The sequence below is a fragment of the Danio rerio genome, chromosome 11 (assembly GCF_052040795.2).
Source record: "Danio rerio strain M-AB ecotype USA chromosome 11, GRCz13ab, whole genome shotgun sequence".
Lineage (NCBI taxonomy): Eukaryota > Metazoa > Chordata > Actinopteri > Cypriniformes > Danionidae > Danio > Danio rerio.
In genome coordinates this window covers 12,268,660-12,287,637 of record NC_141031.1, presented here as the reverse complement: position 1 = coordinate 12,287,637, position 18,978 = coordinate 12,268,660, and the positions used below count along the sequence as shown (strand labels likewise).

The following is an 18,978-nucleotide window of genomic DNA, read 5'->3' as shown; positions in this document are numbered from 1 at the left end:
CCCAACAACAAAACCAAAGCACGTTGTGTGACAAAAATACTCACAAACGGTTAATAAAAATATAACAAAACCTTTCTTACCTATTTGAAGTTTAACCTCCTCCGCCCTTCATATCGAACTGTTTAAGCACTTCCTCATTGTAATATTCATAAGGGCAAGTCCAGTGAGCCTTTGGTCTGTCATGGTGTTGCGTAAAAAAAGTCTTCAGGTGTCTCAGTGCCCTGAAAGATCGCTCTGCAGAGGCCGTGGACACTGGCATAGTTAGGACGACTTTCAGTATACAATGCAAATCAGCAGACGCTGGATTCGAACCGAGTTCATGCTCGAACGTGTCAAAACATGATGACATGCGTTTTACTAGCTGCGCCACTCAGACTGGCATAAGTATTAAAACATTTTGCACCTATACATCTCACTATCTCTTTTTTAAATCCTAACAGTGCGATGTTCAGACCGAACTGTGTGAACCGCATCAGCTAAACTCTCCCCACTCTATTTTTTTTCTTTTGTTGTTTATTCCGGAGGACAAACTTGCAAATAACAGTTTTTCTCCGGTCTATCTCCGAAAGGAGCACCTCCCATTCACATTGTTTAAAGTTTCTCTTTTTGCTTGCTTTTGCCATTGCTTTTACGTTTCATTTTGCCTAGGTAGATACATTAGCATATTCATAAGGGGGAGGAGGCAGGGAGGGGTTTTGTGCTTGTGCATGTTGCGCTTAATTTCACGTTCATTCGCATGTACAAAGAATATGCGAGGGATTCGGCGGACGCACATTTACAGCTTTGTGCGTACGCAACTCTTCGTACATGAGGCCCCTGGTGATGCTGCTGGTGTGTTTGACCGCATTGTCTGAATTGTTATTATGCGAGGGACGAAGGATTGATGTGAAGTTTGGCAGTCAGCTCACAGCCTTGATCCCACATTTTTCAGAACGTTGCATCTTCCCTTTTATTTTGAAGCAGCGTCACTAACGCACCGGCATTACTTGCAGCACTCGGAAGATCACAAGTTGGGTTTTGCAAACTGTTGCTAAGAGGCGTCAGATATTGTAGTAATCCCTGAATGACAATAATGCTGATAATGTAATCGAACGACTCCATTGTTCTGCCTAGAGACATCGCTGTGTTGCAGGTCCTGGGATCCCTCTCAGTCTTCAGTTGATCCATTGTCACATAGATGTGCTGGTAGTTTTGGATGACAGTGCTAATGCACACATCACGCTGAGACCAGCGCACGTCTGAAAACTTTTTTAAACGCTGTTTTGTGCTGCTTTCACCTAAAAAGATTTGCAGCCATTTTAGTGAAGCTGTTATGAACGACACGATGTCTTGTACAGCATTCAATGTATTTCTAACCAAAGGGATGCGTGTTGAGTGCACTATTGCCAAATTAAGCGCATGGTTTCTGCAATGCACGTAAGTGGCAGCCGGACACAGCTGTTTAATGCGGGCTTGAACACCTCGCACCTTGCCACTTACATTCCCAGCACCATCATACCCCTGTCCCACCATATTGCAAGGTTGTAATTTAATTTGTTGTAGCTTCTCCAGCAGTGATTTTGTTAGCGTTTCGCCGTTAGTATCAGCAGGGGAAACGAAGCATAAAAAGTCCTCTCGTACGGAAAAGTTACCAGAGTCACAATCCACATAGCGAACTAGTAACGAAATTTGTTCTGAATTGCTGATGTCAGCCGTTTCATCCGACAGCAGAGAGAACCACTGAGCTTGTTTGCATTTCTCAATAATTGTGTTCTGAATCTGTTTCCCACACAACTCAATAATTTTGTTTTGTATTTGATGCCCACAGTAATTTGCATTTGAAGGTTCAAGCTGCAACTGTTTTAACAAGCTACTGTTTTAAAGTTACATCAGCATCTGCACGGAAGTTAAGAAACGCATGGAAATTGCAGCATTCGTCTCTATGACCTCTGAGAGGTATATTTTGCTGTCCGCAAACCGCAATTAAATCAATTATTGCTTTTACACCATACTTGTTGCGTTCTGTTGTTTCTTGGTGGGAACGATCTAATGCTGTACAAATTGATTGTGTCTTTCCTGTACACACACTTAAAAAATCTGCTGCACGTAACTGAGAGCTCCGATGTGCTGGAGTGGACAGGTGCTTCGTGACATTTTTATTCACGGTACTCCAGTCACTTAATGGCTTTGTCCGGAGAGTCATGTCGCCAGAGGAGAAAAGTACACAGAGCACACAAAACATCCTGTGATATGCTGTATATCAGGGTTGGATATAAAGTCTCATTAAAAAACTTATCAGGGATTTTCCTTTGTTTCCCAAAAATGGATCTTGACGGAGCGATCCAGTCTCTGGGTGGTCTGAATCTACTCTGCAGTACAGCGAGTTTAACGCAGTCAGCAGCGGATTTAAGCTCATCTGCTGTAAATGTGCCAAAATCTGCTACGTCTTTTATTGTTGTAACCGGGCAGCAAGTAGCAGGTACCTGTGGGCTGGCAAAACAAACAGGAGGTTCCATGCAAGTAGCGGGTCCATAAGTAACGGTTCCATGCGAGGAGGCCGAGCAGCTTGCTGCGGGACATTCCGATGAGTGCTGGGCCTGAAGTTCTAGAGGCTCAGGTGCTGAGACTGCGGTCTCCACACCATGTGGGTAATCAATATTGGTCTCATTATTTTTAAGCCTTTTGGCAAATGTCTCAATTAAGTTTAGCTGTTCTAAGGAACGTTTACTTATTTCGAATCTTGTTTTAAACAATAGCTATCTGAATTATAATTTTAAGTGTGCAGAAAAACCGCCAACAAAACTAGAGCCAATAGATTTCTTTTTACCCAACCCCTGCCATGCAAACAGGATACATACACTTTAAAACATCCAAACGCACACTTTTATTTACTCATATTTTTGCTTGCTTTTCATTTTATCGGAATGTACACAGTTTAATAATCAGTTTAAATTATGTTAAAAAATAAATAAATAAATAAAACAGCATTAATTCGTGCCCTCTCATGGTAGGTACGCACAGTGCGTACAGCCGTACAGCTGCAGGCGCCACTGCCTAGAGATGGTTGTGCGTGAAAATCCCAGTAGATCAGCAGTTTCTGAAATACTCAGACCAGCCCATCTGGCACTAACAACCGTGCATGGCAATTTCAAAATCATTTAAATCCCCTCCCTTCCCCATTCTGATGCTCGGTTTGAACTGCAGCAGATCGTCTTGACCATGTCTACATGCCTAAATGCATTGAGTTGCTGCCATGTGATTGGCTGATTAGAAATTTGTGTTAATGAGCAGTTGGACAGGTGTATATAATAAAGTGGCTGGTGTGTGTGTGTGTGTATATATTAGGGGTGTCACGATTTCGATTTTTAATCGAAATCGATCGAAATTTATGCTCAATTTCGATTATCGAATCAAAAAATAGAATCGTCGATGCTGCCACGCCCCCATGCCACGTCAGCTTGGCTTGCCAAGCGGGAAAAAAACAGGCTTGTTGAAGTGCTTGTTAAACTGCAGAAGCAGAAGACCCGTCGACAGAACTTAAACCCTCTTCTCTTTCAATAAAGTCGCCGGTGTGTAAGCATTTTGGATTTCCAGTGAGTTATGTTGACAACGTTCGTGTTGTCGACAAAAAAACACAGTTTTGCAAGCTCTGCTATGTACGTATTACGTACGGTTCGTCCGATAGACAACACCGGCATCACGATCCTCCGCCCGCCCCCTTTACACTCAAGCCCTGTTTACACTGTCTTTGTTTTTAAATGGCATTTTAGAACGACAACGATTTGACACCCACAGTGGCGTGTAGCATTTCTGAGCAGCCCTCCTTCTTCTCTACCTCTGAAAATGCACATCACATGACCACACAGACACACTCACAGCCATGCGCTCGAGACAGCAGGTCCAGGCAGTCAGAGGATCAATTTCAAGGACTGCTTCAATCTTTCACTCACTTGTACTTAGTCATTTTAGCGCACACCTCAGATACTGTTGGCTGGTTCCTGTTGGTTGTGCGTCTTTTTTACCGACGCCATTATAACGACACAGATCACTGCCTATTCCCGAGTCCCGCAGAAAAAGTGATTGACAGGTGGTAATTATGTGTGTATCTTGCCTTTATTCATTTACTGTATGATTTGTTTACGGGTAAAACAAAGACCATGCAGGTCAGGTAGTTTAAACAGTAGGCTACAAATAATTAATTGGTCATTAATTAATTAATTATTCATAATCGAAAATCGAATCAAATCGTGCCTTTAGAATCGAAAATGTAATCGAACCGAGGATTTGGAGGATCGTGACACCCTTAATATATATATATATTCATCAAAACATGTCATAAATAAGAATGAAATATTATCAGAGCTTGCAAATTCTGGTAGCCTGTAGTCCCGGGCCTATTGTTTTACAGCCCAGCTACCAAAAACCATCTAAACCGAGCTCAGCTGGATTGATATCTAGATAGCCCGCCAGCCATGGTGTAGATAGATTTCGGTAGCTTGACTGAAAAACAATAGCCCCGGGACTTCAGGCTATCAGATTTTGCAAGCCCTGTCATTAGCTCATTTGCATTTAGGATGATAACTTTGACATTGTTAGACTTGTCTTTATAGAAACATCACATAAACAAATACATCCGTCTGTCATGACAACTTATTACCAAGACAATGTAACTTGCCATAAATCTGTCATAAACATGATTTTCATTTTAATTGTCATGAATTTTAAAACAGAAATATTTATATTTTTCTGGACCTCAGCTACACTGGTACAACTTGGATTTGTCATTTCAATGTCATTAAATATTAATGACACTGGTGGGTAATCAGTAAAAACAGCCAATCACATGTCTTAAAACATAAATCATACTGTGAATGACTTCTTGCAAGAGAATATGGCCATGCATTTGATCCGCATGTTGGAATTTTTTTGGTAAATGTGTTTATATTGTAGTTAACGCACATTTCTTTCTCGCTGGATAAAAAAGTTTATCCTGCAGTTTAAGCAACATTTTTGTCAATCCATTAAGCAGTTTTTATGTGATATTCCAAACTGAGGATAAAAATGGGTGGAAACATGTCTGATAAATGAAAGTAAATATAATGTGTGTAAATGTAGTGTGAGGCAGAGAGCAGGACAGACAATTTAGTCATGAATGTCAAACTCTCCATCAGTATATATGTGCTTTCATTATTGGACAACAAAGAAAACAAAAACAGCAGAATTTTATTGACCTTTTTATTATATTTTAAAACAAACACTTTCACAAAACAACTTTTACATTCATGAGTTCATATTCACACACATAATACAGTACATAAATATATTACAACATTTAAAATAATAGAAGAAATAACCTGCAACAACAAAAAACTAGCGGGGTGAAGTGATGAATGAAAAGTGATGCCTCAATCGTTTTGATTAAAATGTTAAATTAAATGGTTTATGCATTTAGAAAGCATATTTACTAGTGCGTTTATTATAACAGTTTCCTATTTTATCATCGTATTTTTATCTTTATTATATTGTAGATTTTTCAGTTAGTGTGTAAATAAAACTTCACTAAAGATCAGGCCCACCTCCCGCCCGATACATTTTCATTAAAGAACTTTTAAATTAGTTTATGCAATAATAACACATACAATATTTATATATTACAATTAATATTACATATTAATAATGATAATAACAACAACTATTATTTATGTACTTGTGTTTCTTTAGAATATTTAAATTTCTTTATATACAGTTGAAGTGAGAATTATTCGCTCTCCTGTGCTCTTTTTTCTTTTTCAAATATTTCCTAAATTGATGTTTAACAGTGCAAGGAATTTTTCACAGTATTTTCCTGTAATTTTTTTTTCTGGAAAAAGTTTTATTAGTTTTATTTTGGCTAGAATTAAAGCAGTTTTAATTGTTTTTATAACTATTTTAAGATTGATATTATTAGCCCTTTAAACAATTTCTTTTTGATTGTCTACAGAACAAACCGCTGTTATACAATAGTTAACCTAGTTAAGCCTATAAATGTCACTTTAAGTGGAACACCAGTATTCTGAAAAATGTTATGTACTGTCATCATGGCAACAATCAAAGAAATATTAGAAATGAGTTATTAAAACTATAATGTTTCTATTTTGAATTAATCTAGTATTCTAATCTCTGTTAAATGGAAATTAGTGGAAAAAATATACAGGAGGGCTAATAATTCTGACTTCAGCTGTGTATATTATTATATTTCTTATTTATACATTTATTTATGTATTAATTTATAATTTTTGGTCTTTATAATTAGATTTTTAGACATAAATATGCTCAAATTTGTACTAAAATTGGGTTAACACATGCACTACACATGTTATGTTCTATATATTTTATTGTATAGTATATTATTGTATATTAGTAACTGGCTTTTATATAATTATAATAAAAAATATTTGATTTTTAAAATAGGATATTTTTCCATTCCTAATAAGTAATATTTATGAACATTTATGCATGATCTACTTCTTTATTGTGTTGGGTATATTTATTGTTCCATTTACTGTTTACATTCTTTATTATTAATACACTTCTAAAGGCCACCTCCCGCTCAATAACTTTATAAATTTTAAAAAATAAATAATAATAAATTTTAAATAAATAAAAGTTTAAATCGATATGATCTATATTAGGATTAATAATAAATAGTAATATTTATAAGCTCATTTGTGTTTTACTTTATTTTTATTTGTAATAAATGATGCCTGAATAAAAGCACACTAGACATTATAAAGCCCACCTCTCCCACCCAATTGCCTTTATTAAACATTTCTTCATGTTTTAGGCAATTGTAATACATCTCAAAATTGTTTATGATAATGTTTATTACATGTTGTTCATAATAATATTATATTCATTCATTTATTCATTCTTTTTCTTTTCGGCTTAGTCCCTTTATTAATCCTGGGTCGCCACAGTGGAATGAACCGCCAACTTATCCAGCACGTTTTTTTACGCAGCGGATGCCCTTCCGCTCTCAACCCATCTCTGGGAAAGATCCACACACACTCATTGACACTCATACACTACGACAATTTTAGCCTACCCAATTTACCTGTACTGCATGTCTTTGGACTGTGGGGGAAACCGGAGCACCTGGAGGAAACCCATGCAAATGCAGGGAGAACATGCAAACTCCACACAGAAACGCCAACTGACTAAGCCGAGGCTCGAACCAGCGACCTTCTTGCTGTGAAGCGACAGCACTACCTACTGCGCCACTGCGTCGCCCTAATATTAAATGATCATATTAATGTATAGGGATAATAATTATTTATTATAATCCTAAGTAATGACTTTAATTTTTCATATTTTTAATAAAATATGTTAACATTAAATAAAGATCCTTTACATATCTTTCTGTCTTTTGTGTATTAATAATAAAATATCATTTAATAGATGTATCATAATATATAATAAGTACAATAATATATGTATGTATTATATTGCAGGTAACTGTTTATGAGCTCTTTTGTTTTATTGATTTTTATATTATTAATATTTTATCCTAATTAATAATAAACAGTTATATTTATAAGCTCATTTGTGTTTTACTTTACTTTTATTTTTAATAACCGATGCCTGTATGAAACTACATTAGACATTATAAAGTCTACCTCTCCCACCTAATTGCCTTTATCAAACATTTCTTTATGTTTTAGGCAACTGTAATACATCTCAAAATAGTTTATGATAATGTTTATTACATGTAGTTCATAATAATATTAAATGATCATATTAATGTATGGGTAATTAAATTTTCATAGTTTTTTTCTTTATTATTTTTAACCTCACCTTCTGTCCCATAACATTTAATGAAGATCCTTTATATATCTTTTTGTCTTTTTTGCATTTATAACAAACTATAATTTAATATATGTATTATAATATATTATGAATACAATTATATAAGTTTGTATTATACTGCTGGTTAACTGTTTATGAGCTCACTTGTGTTTTACTTTATTTTTAATACTAATTTCTTTATATTATTAATTACAGTTTTTCTCAGTGACTTTGGTGCATTTCTCACAACACTATTTACATTTGCACAACAGTTTATGCATTTCACAAGTCAGTTAGTACAAACTGCAAAACCTTGATAACCTGCAAAAGCGTGTCACTTGCTCAAAATGGAGAGCTCATTTCTCAAAAGCAAATATTGATGTCAATAAAAGTGTCTGTATCATTAAGATGAAAAGTCCTGACACCATTGTTTATGAACAAGATAGTCAAATGACTTTGTCCTGTTTTCATTATGATAGTTTACTCTGTATATTTGTTCCAATGCAAAAAAGTCAGATGTTGGTGACACTTTCTGAAAATGCTCAAGACAGCACTTTATACTATTTGCACAGCCATCTGAAAACTACAGTAAAGTTAGACATCACTGCATTTACTGAAGTATCTGAGTACAAGACACTGAATATGTATGTTTCACAGTTTTACTGCATTTGCTCTTTGCAATTCTAATTTATTCACAGCATTGTGCAAAAGAATAAACACACCCTTATTTACAACAAACAGAAACTTCCTTTGGGTAGAGCTGTGCACAACTGTAAACAATATTACAGAACATATTGGAACTGACCCTGCAGCATATAATGTATCTGTAAATCATTCAGGAAATTGTTCAATTAAAAAGACATTCTTTGGAAAAAAAAAACTTAAAAACATTTCATAAAATTAGCTTGACAGATTGTGACAACTAGTTCAACATTTGTGTATATAATGACCCAAGTAATGAAATGAGGACTATTAGTTTTATACGGAATGACTATTCAGCATTCACAAGTTCAGTTACTGACATGACATAAGCAAATGATAATGTTATAAATCAGCAGAGAGTTGTATGAAAGCAATTGATGCATCTCCAAAATCATTTGCAATTTGTTGAAAGGAATGAGAAACTGCTACTATGATGTGTACAAATGATTAATTGTTTTGAGAAATGCATTAACTGTTGTGCAAATGTAAATAGTGCTGTGAGAAATGCACCAAAGCCACTGAGAAAAACTGTAATAATAGAAAGTCAAGTTTATAAGATCATTTTTACTTTGTTTTTATATTTTTAATGTTTTATATTATTTATTAATGATAAATAGTAATATTTATAAGATCATTTGTGTTTTACCCTAATTTTAATGTTTTAATGTTATAAATTATGAATTTATATTATATTTAAATATTATTTATTAAGGATGTAAAAACATAAATGAGAACTAAGCATTATGGTCACTTAGTTGTGTATGCAGTTGCTGTTTTAACCACTATGTGTGCAACTTCATCTAAAACACCTTTATATTATAATAAGAATGACTCAATATAGATTATTAGAACACAAGATTGATCATTTAGTCTGTGTTGTGATATTTCACTAGACATTATAAAGCCCACCTCTCCCGCCCAATAATATTTTAAATATTTGTAAAACTAAATTATAATTAGAGTATTGTAGCTTATATTACTCATATCAATAACAATAATATGAAACATTTATGAGCATGATTACATCTCTTTTAATAATAGTTATTTATTGAATTATAATATATTACTGTATTTATTTGCTATTTATTTCTTTATTACGGTTTTACATTAGATTGTTTATATTTTTGTTTATGGTTTTTCGCAGAAATATATGAACTGAATAGTGCTGTCAAACAATTAGTGTATCCAAAACAAAAAATTATTTTTGTGAAATGTGTGTGTGTGTGTGTGTGTGTGTGTGTGTGTGTGTGTGTGTGTGTGTGTGTGTGTGTATCTAGTTGAAGTCAGTTATTAGCCCTCCTAAATTATTAGCGCTTCTGTGTATTTTTGTCATTAATTTCTGTTTAACACATTTCTAAACAGTTTTGATAACTCATTTCTAATAACTGATTTCTTTGATCTTTGCCATGATGACAGTAAATAATATATTGCTAGATATTGTTTAAGATACTATCCAGCTTAAAGTGACATTTAAAGGCCTAATTAGGTTAATTAGGGAAGTCCTTGTATAATGATGGTTTGTTCTGGTGACAATCGAAAATATATTTCTTAAAGGAGCTAATAACATTGACCTTAAAATGGTTTTAAAAAGATGTAAAAACTGCTTTTATTACAGTTGAAATATTACCAATAATTCTACAGAACAAAAAATATAAGAAATACTGTGAAAATGTTCTAGTTCTATTAATCATAATTTGCTAAATATTTGAAAAAGGAAAAAACAATTCACAGGAGGGCGAATAATTCTGACTTCAACTGTGTGTGTGTGTGTGTGTGTGTGTGTGTGTGTGTGTACTGTATACGCTAATGTATTATTAAATACAAACTGGTATCTCGGATGCTATTAATAGTGATTAATAGTTTGACAGCTCTAGTACTGAACAAATATAGTGTCATTTTAACTAGTACCAGTGTGGAACATCATTTGATAAGCTTACTTTTTACATTTACTTTTCAACAACACAAACATATATGTATGTAAAAATATAGTAACACCACAATATTTGATGTACTTCGTGTCATAAAGACACATAAAACTCTCACCTGTGAGAGGCACACTCAGAATGTCTGAATAAAAGCACACTAGACATTATAAAGCCCACCTCTCCCACCCAATTGCCTTTATTAAACATTTCTTTATGTTTTAGTCAATTTTAATACACATTAAATGGTTTATTATACTTATAATATAATATAATATAATATAATATAATATAATATAATATAATATAATATAATATAATATAATATACATATTGTTCATAATATTAAATGATCATCTTAATGTGGATAACAATTATGATTATAATGTTTAGAAAATTACATTTATATAAATTATTACCTCAAAAAACTTCACCTCCTGTCCAATAACATTTAATAAAGATCCTTTACATATCCCTTCGTCATTTGTGTATTAATAATAAAATATCATTTATATATTTATTATAATATATATTTAACTCAATAATGTAATGATGTATTATACTGCAGGTTAACTGTTTATTAGATCATTTGTGTTTTACTGTGTTGTTTTATTTATTAATATTTTATTTCCATTACCTTATCCAGCATGTGTTTTACACAGCGGATGCCCTTCCAGCTGCAACCCAGAACTGGGAAACAATATTTAATATTATTATTAATAATAAATAGTAATATTTATAAGATCATTTGTGTATTACTTTAATTTTATTTTTAATAAATGATGCCTGAATAAAAGTACACTAGACATTATAAAGCCCACCTCTCCCACCCAATTGCCTTTATTTAACATTTCTTTATGTTTTAGGCAATTGTAATACATCTCAAAATTGTTTATTAAAATGTTTATTACATAATGTTCATACAAAATATTAAATAATTATATCAATGTATTTGGATAATAACTATTTATTATAATATTAAGAATTGACATTTAATTTTTTTATTATTATTTTTTAACCTCACCTCCTGTCCAATAGCTTTTTGTATTAGTATTATTTTATATTATTAATGAATAATAAATAGTAATGTTTATAAGCTCATTTGTTTTACTTTATTTTTTGATATTATTAACATTATACGTTATTAATAATAAATAGTAATAATTTCATTTGTTTTCATTTATTTTATATTAATAATTAATAAAAAAATAGTAATATTTATAAGCTCATTTGTGTTTTTGTGTCCAGCAGACGCTATCCTTTTCGCTTCAGAGACTTTTCTGATCGAGCTTCATGAGGGTTCCTCCTGCTGTCTACAGCCACTTCGAGCGAACGAGTGTCTCCCGGTCCAGAGCGAGTCCACGCAGCGGCAGACGGTCGAGCTGAGTTTCTCCCTTGCCTGGCGTCCCTTTGGGTCCGGTCCTCCAGAGCGGACACAGTCGTGCACCACGTCCTTTTCAAGATGGCGCTCCAACTGTGCGTTTCTGGTTGCGGGGGTTTCCTGGCTCCGGATGATGGGCACGATCACTGCATTACATGTTTGGGGGTCCAGCATGTTAATGTGGTGCTCGGGGGCAGTTCATGTCGTCACTGCAGTTGAGATCGCGGTTAGCTTTCGTAAGAGAGCGAGCCACCCCAGTCACCCCTTGCTCTGCAGCGGGCGCTCGGGCAGATCTGAGGGCTCCAGCGAGAGATAATCAGTCGCCCAAGGGCTCGCGGACCTCTCGCTCCTCCAAGCGCTCCATCCAAGCTTCGGGTACTGGGAGTGATCCGTCTAATCAGATGGTAGCTGACACCGGAGATCATATGTCCTCCGCGGCATCGGAGGTTGGGCTTTCATTGTCCGACGATGATCTGGACCCGCTCGCCCCCTTCGGGCAGGTGAGCGCTGTCAAAACGGATACTGAAACGGACGTGTTAGCCGTGCTTTCCCGGGCTGCTGACCGACTAGAGGGGCGTTCCCTTCTTCTTTCCGGCGACGCACAGTAGGCTCACACGGTCTTAAAGAGCACCTTTTTTCTGCTCGTGCTGCGTGTCCCTCCACCCTCACCACTCTTGGTGGTGAAGCGGCCAGGGGGTATGTGGCGATTCCTCAGGTTGAGTGTGCGATGGCGGTTAATCCGCGCAGCGCCTCTTCTTGGCGGGGTCTGCCTCGTCTCTCATCCAAAGCCTCACCGCAGGCGCTGGCCGAGCTACATGAGGGTGGGTCCAACCCAGGCTTATGAGCTTCACACCGCAGCCGACTAAGCTCTTCGGACTACGAAGTCCGCTGCGTGTGCTTTGGGGAGGACGATGTCCACACTAGTGGTCCAGGAGCCCCACCTCTAACAAAACTTGGTTGATATGCGCGAAGTTGACAAAGTCCGCTTTCTTGACTCGCCCATATCCCAAGCTGGTCGGCGACACAGTCTGCGAATTCACCCAGGAATTCGAGGCAGTGAGAGAGCAGTCTGATGGGTGATGTCTAATCGGCGGCCCCGTAAGCCCGCTCCGCCCGCCGTGCCATCCATACCTGCTCCTCGCCAAAGGCGCCCACCTACGAGAGCTGCACCGCCCCCGCACTCGCCTCTGGCGAACGCGAGCACGTCGAATCGTCCCTGGGACAGGTCATCTGGAGAGGAGGGAACTTGCTCTTTCCCCGCTGGAGGGCGAGGCGCCATTTCCAACGGCACCTTTTACTGCCATGAAATGAAAGGGCACTTTTCCACTTCCCCGGAGGTGACAGCCCGAAATCTGCCAGTTTGAGCTCAGCTCTCTAGCTCGTAGGTTCGGTGCACTCCGCCAGTGGCTCACGGGCACTGCAGGCCCTGCCAGCCTGGGACGCGCCGCCTCTCAGCTCGCAGGGTCTGCATGCTTCGCCAGCGGCTCACGGGCGCTGGGGGGACGGACTCCCTTCTCCCAGCCCCCAAGCCCCCCCTCCGGAGTCAGGGTGCGGAGCCACAGCGAATCGCTCTCCTCCAGCTCTTCTGTGGGACCCTCGCGCTCCCCGGATTAGCACACCCGCTCCGCGCTGCCCCTCCGCGGGTACCTCAACGATTGCTGCGATGACGTCATTAGTGAGGGCTCTGCCTGCCTGGTTAGCGCAGGCCAGCCCCTCGCGGTGGCTCATACGCGTGATCAGACTCGGCGGAGGGTGCCCTAGCGCCCCTTCGGCTCGCGGGCATCTGCGTACTCAATTGTCTCGACGATTGGCTCATTTTAGCCCACTCTCGGGAGTAATTGACTGCGCACAGAGACGAGGTGCTCCGGCATCTTCGCCGATTGGGGTTGCAGGTCAACTGGGAAAAGAGCAAACTCGCCCCGATGCAGAGGATCTCTTTTCTCGGAATGGAGCTGGACTTGGTCACCATGGTAGCGCGCCTCTCCGGAGAGCGCGCTCGCCTGCTGCTGAATTGTCTGAGGGAGCTCGACAGCAAGTTAGTGGTCCCACTGAAATATATTCAGAGGCTCCTGGGGCATATGGCTTCCGCTGCGGCTGTCACGCCGCTCGGATTGCTCCATATGAGACCACTTCAGCACTGGCTTCAAGATCGAGTTCCGGGACGCGCATGGCATGCGGGCACACACCGAGTCTCTGTTACTGCGCTGTGTCGCCGCACCCTCAGCCCCTGGAACGACCCCTCGTTCCTGTAGGCCGGTGTGCCTCTGGGACAGGCGTCCAGTCATGTTGTTGTTTCGACAGATGCTTCCAGCACAGGCTGGGGAGCCGTGTGTCGCGGGCATGCAGCTGCGGGCCTATGGGTAGGTGCCCAGCTGCATTGGCATATCAATCACATAGAGCTGTTGGCAGTGTTTCTTGCTCTCCGCCGTTTTTCTCCGGTGCTGGAGCAGCAACACGTGCTGGTCAGGACGGACAGTACGGCGGCGGCGGCGTATATCAACCGCATGGGGGGTATGCGCTCTCGCCGCATGTCTCAGCTCGCCCGCCGTCTGCTCCTCTGGAGTCACCCGCGGCTGAAGTCGCTGCGCGCCATTCACATCCCAGGTATGCTCAACCGTGCAGCCGATGTGCTCTCACGGCAGCAGATTCACTCTGGAGAATGGAGACTCCACCCCGAGTCTGTCCAGCTGATATGGGCGCGATTCGGGAAGGCCCAGATCGATCGGTTTGCTTACCCCGAGAAATCTCAATGCCAGTTGTTTTACTCCCTGACCGAGGGCTCTCTCGGCACGGATGCACTGGCCCACAGCTGACCTCGGGGCAAGTATGCGTTTCCCCCAGTGAGCCTGATCGCGCAGTTACTGTGCAAGGTCAGAGAGGACGAGGAACAGGTTCTGTTAGTTGCGCCCCTCTGGCCCAACCGGACTTGGATATCAGAGCTCTCCCTCCTCGCGACGGCCCTCTCATGGCAGATCCCTTTGAGAGAGGACCTACTTTCTCAGGGACAAGGCACCGTCTGGCACCCTCGTTCCGATCTCTGGAACCTCCACGTGTGGTCCATAGACACGAGGAAGACTTAGGTAACCTGCCGCCCGCGGTGGTTGATACCATCACTCAGGCTAGAGCCCCCTCTACGAGGCGCGCCTACGCCCTGAAGTGGAGTCTATTCACTGAGTGGTGTGTCTCTCGCAGAGAAGACCCCCGATCTTGCCAGATCAGTGTTGTGCTCTCTTTCCTTCAAGAGAAGCTGGACAGTAGGCTGTCGCCCTCCACTCTCAAGGTTTACGTTGCCGCCATCTCCGCTCACCATGACGCGGTGGCTGGCGGCACCATGGGAAAGCATAACCTCATCATCCGGTTCCTCAGAGGCGCTCGGCGAATTATCCAACTCGCCCCCCTCTCACGTCCTCTTCGGATCTCGCCCTCGTTCTCACGAGCCTGCGATTTGATCCCTTCGAGCCACTTGATACAGTATCTTTAAGATTTCTGTCCCTGAAGACAGCTCTGCTGGTCGCGTTGGCCTCCATTAAGAGGGTCGGGGACCTGGAGGCATTTTCGGTCAGTGACTCGTGCCTGGAATTCGGGCCGGAATTTTCTCACGTTATACTGAGACCCCGCCCAGGTTATGTGCCCAAAGTTCCTACCACTTCCTTTAGAGATCAGGTAGTAACCCTGCAAGTGCTGCCCCCGGAGGAGGCAGACCCAGCCCTGTCCTTACTTTGTCCAGTTCGCGCTCTGCGCATTTGTGTGGACCGTACTCAGAACTTTAGATCTTCTGAGCAGCTCTTTGTCTGTTATGGCAGACGGCAGCAGGGAAGTGCCGTGTCTAAACAAAGTTTATCCCACTGGATTGTGGAGGCCATTCATGTGCTTATTTGAGCAGAGGTCAGCCACGCCCCCCGGGAATGCGTGCGCACTCCACTCGGAGCGTTGCATCCTCTTGGGCGTGTACGCGCGGCGCTTCTTTAACAGACATTTGTAGAGCTGCGGGCTGGGCGACACCCAACACATTGGCAAGATTTTATAATCTGCGAGTGGAGCCGGTTTCCTCAAGGGTGTTAGGGACCTTTGGTGATTGAGGAAACAACTAGGTAGGTGTTGTACACGCTTGCGGTGCCTTTTTTTCCCTAACACGGAGAGATGTGCACCCTCCTGTCTGTCAGTAAAGTTCCCCATTCGGTGAGCCCTGCAGACTCCTCCGAGGCCCCCAGCACTGACTCAGCGGAGGAGTCACTTGCTGGCCCACTACGTTGTAGGTCTGCCCACTGGTCAGCCCCTGTCTTGGGTATAGGTGCCTGCTATGGCCGATCCCCGCTGGTGATTCCCATATGCTTTTCCGCCACGGTTAAGTTCCCCCTTCCTGGGTGGACTCGTGCTTTCCCTATCTGCTAACCACCTTCTTATGCGCACTCCCCCTTCTCAGGGTTAGTCCATATGTAATTCCATTTGTTTCCCCTATTGGGTGCGGATGGTCTCCGCAGCGTCCTCCCTACTGGGATGGCACGCTTCCCAACGTACTGTCGTATATTCCTAGAATTATCTAGACGCTAGCGACTCCCAAAAAAATATACCTATTCCATAAAACTTCTTTTGAAGTGGGATAAGTTAGGGCCAAGGGCACGTTGGAGGACCGCGCCTCTCATGATCTGGGTGCGTCACGCTTGCCTGACCGCTCTCTCATGATGGGTGTTGGTAAGGTGCGGTCATTGTGGCGCTTTCAATGGGCTCCCATACGTGGATTTAGAACATCAAATCCACTTATAGTGCTGGAGTTCCCCCCGAAGGGGAACGTTCGAGGTTACTAAAGTAACCCTTCGTTCCCCGAGGAGGGGAACAGAAGCACTATACTCCGTCGCCATAATGACTGTCCCTTAGCTGTTAAAAGTCTCTTCAGCTTAAAAAGGATAGCGTCTGCTGGCGCCAGGTGTGCTTATATGCTCAGTTAATTAAGCCTATGCAGTACACCTGCGCAGGCTTGCGCTGCCAATTCATTCTTAATTGGCCCGTTCAATACTCTTTCAGACGAGTAGCTTCTGAACCGAATCTCACATACGTGGATTTAGAACATCAAATCCACTTATAGTGCTTCCGTTCCCCTCCTCGGGGAATGAAGGGTTACTTTAGTAACCTCGAACGTTACTTTAGTAACCAGAGCATTCCCCTTCAGATGGTATTAAAATATAATATAAAATATTGAAATATATTAGAATACAATATAATACATACTGTTTATAATATTAGATGATCTTATTAATGTATGTGGATAATATCTATGATTATAATATTAAGTAAATGACATTTATACAACTTTTTAACCTAAAAAACCTCACTAATAATATTAAATTTTTGATTAACTAATAATAAATAGTAATATTTATAAGCTCATTTGTGTTTTTATTTTCAATAAAATATGCCTGAATAAAAGCACACTAGACATATCAAAGCCCACCTCTCCCACCCAATTGCCTTTATTAAACATTTCTTTATGTTTTAGGCAATTGTAATACATCTCAAAATTGTTTATGATAATGTTTATTACATGCTGTTCATAAAAATATTAAATGATCATATGAATGTATTTGGATAATAATAATAATTTATTATAATATTAAGTAAATTAAATTTAATTTTTCATATTTTTTTCTTTTTTGTTTTTAACCTCACCTCCTGTCCAGTAACATTTAATAAAGATCCTTTGTATATATTTTTGTCTTTTATGTGTTTATAACAAAATATAATTGAATATATTTATCATCATATATATTAAATATAATACTATATTTATGTTTTATACTGCAGGTTAACTGTTTATGAGCTCATTTGTGTTTTACTTTATTTTTAATATTGTTGATATTTTATATTATTATTATTTTATAATATTAATTAATAATAAACAGTAATATTTATAAGCTCATTTGTGTTTTACTTTATTTTTATTTGTGATAAATAATGCCTGAATAAAAGCACACTAGACATTAAAAAGCCCACCTCTCCCACCCAGTTGCCTTTATGAAACATTTCTTTATGTTTTAGGCAACTGTAATACATCTCAAAATTGTTTATGATAATGTTTATTACATGTTGTTCATAATAATATTAAATAATTGTATTAATGTATTTGGATAATAATCATTACTTATTATATAATCATTACTTATTATATACAAGTAATGACTTACATTTTTCATGGTTTCTTTATTATTTTTTAACCTCACCTCACCCTAACCTCACTGTCCAATAACATTTAATAAAAATCCTTTATATATCTCATTGTCTTTTATGTATTTATAATAAAATATTTAATATACATATCATAATATATATTAAATACAATAATATATTTATGTATTATACTGCAGGTTAACTGTTGATGCGCTCATTTGTGTTTTACTTTATTTTGATATTTTATATTTTTATATTTAATATTAATAATTATTAATAAAAAGTAATAGTTATAGGATCATTTCTGTTTTACATAAATTTTATTGTTTTTAATGTTATACATTATGAATTTATTTATTTATTGAGGATGTAAAAACACAAATGAGAACTAAGCATTATGGTCGCTTAGTTGTGTATGCAGTTGCTGTTTTAACCACTATGTGTGCAACTTCATCTAAAACACCTTTATATTATAATAAGAATGACTCAATATAGATTATTAGAACACAAGATTGATCATTTAGTCTGTGTTGTGATATTTCACTAGACATTATAAAGCCCACCTCTCCCGCCCAATAATATTTTAAATATTTATGTAAAACTAAATAATAATAATATTAATATAAACATATAATACTATTAATAATATTATATATTAATAATAATAATAGCAAATTGTAGCTTATAATACTCATTATTAACAATAATATGAAACATTTATGAGCATGATTACATCTCTTTTAATAATAGTTATTTAATAGTTAATAATTCTGACTTCAACTGTGTGTGTGTGTGTGTGTGTGTGTGTGTGTGTGTGTGTGTACAGTATACGCTAATATATTATCAAATACAAACCGTTATCTTGGATTCTATTAATAGTGATTAATGGTTTGACAGCTCCAGTACTGGACTAATATGGTGTCATTTTAACTAGTACCAGTGTGGAACATCATTTGATAAGCTTACTTTTTACATTTACTTTTAAACAACACAAACATATATGTATAA

At 38.7% G+C, this 18,978-nt stretch overlaps 1 pseudogene; it reads right to left on the bottom strand.

Moving 5' to 3' along the window:
* Positions 1-96: 96 nt before the first annotated feature.
* Positions 97-1,641, bottom strand: LOC147841684 (52 kDa repressor of the inhibitor of the protein kinase-like; annotated as a pseudogene).
* Positions 1,642-18,978: the final 17,337 nt, after the last annotated feature.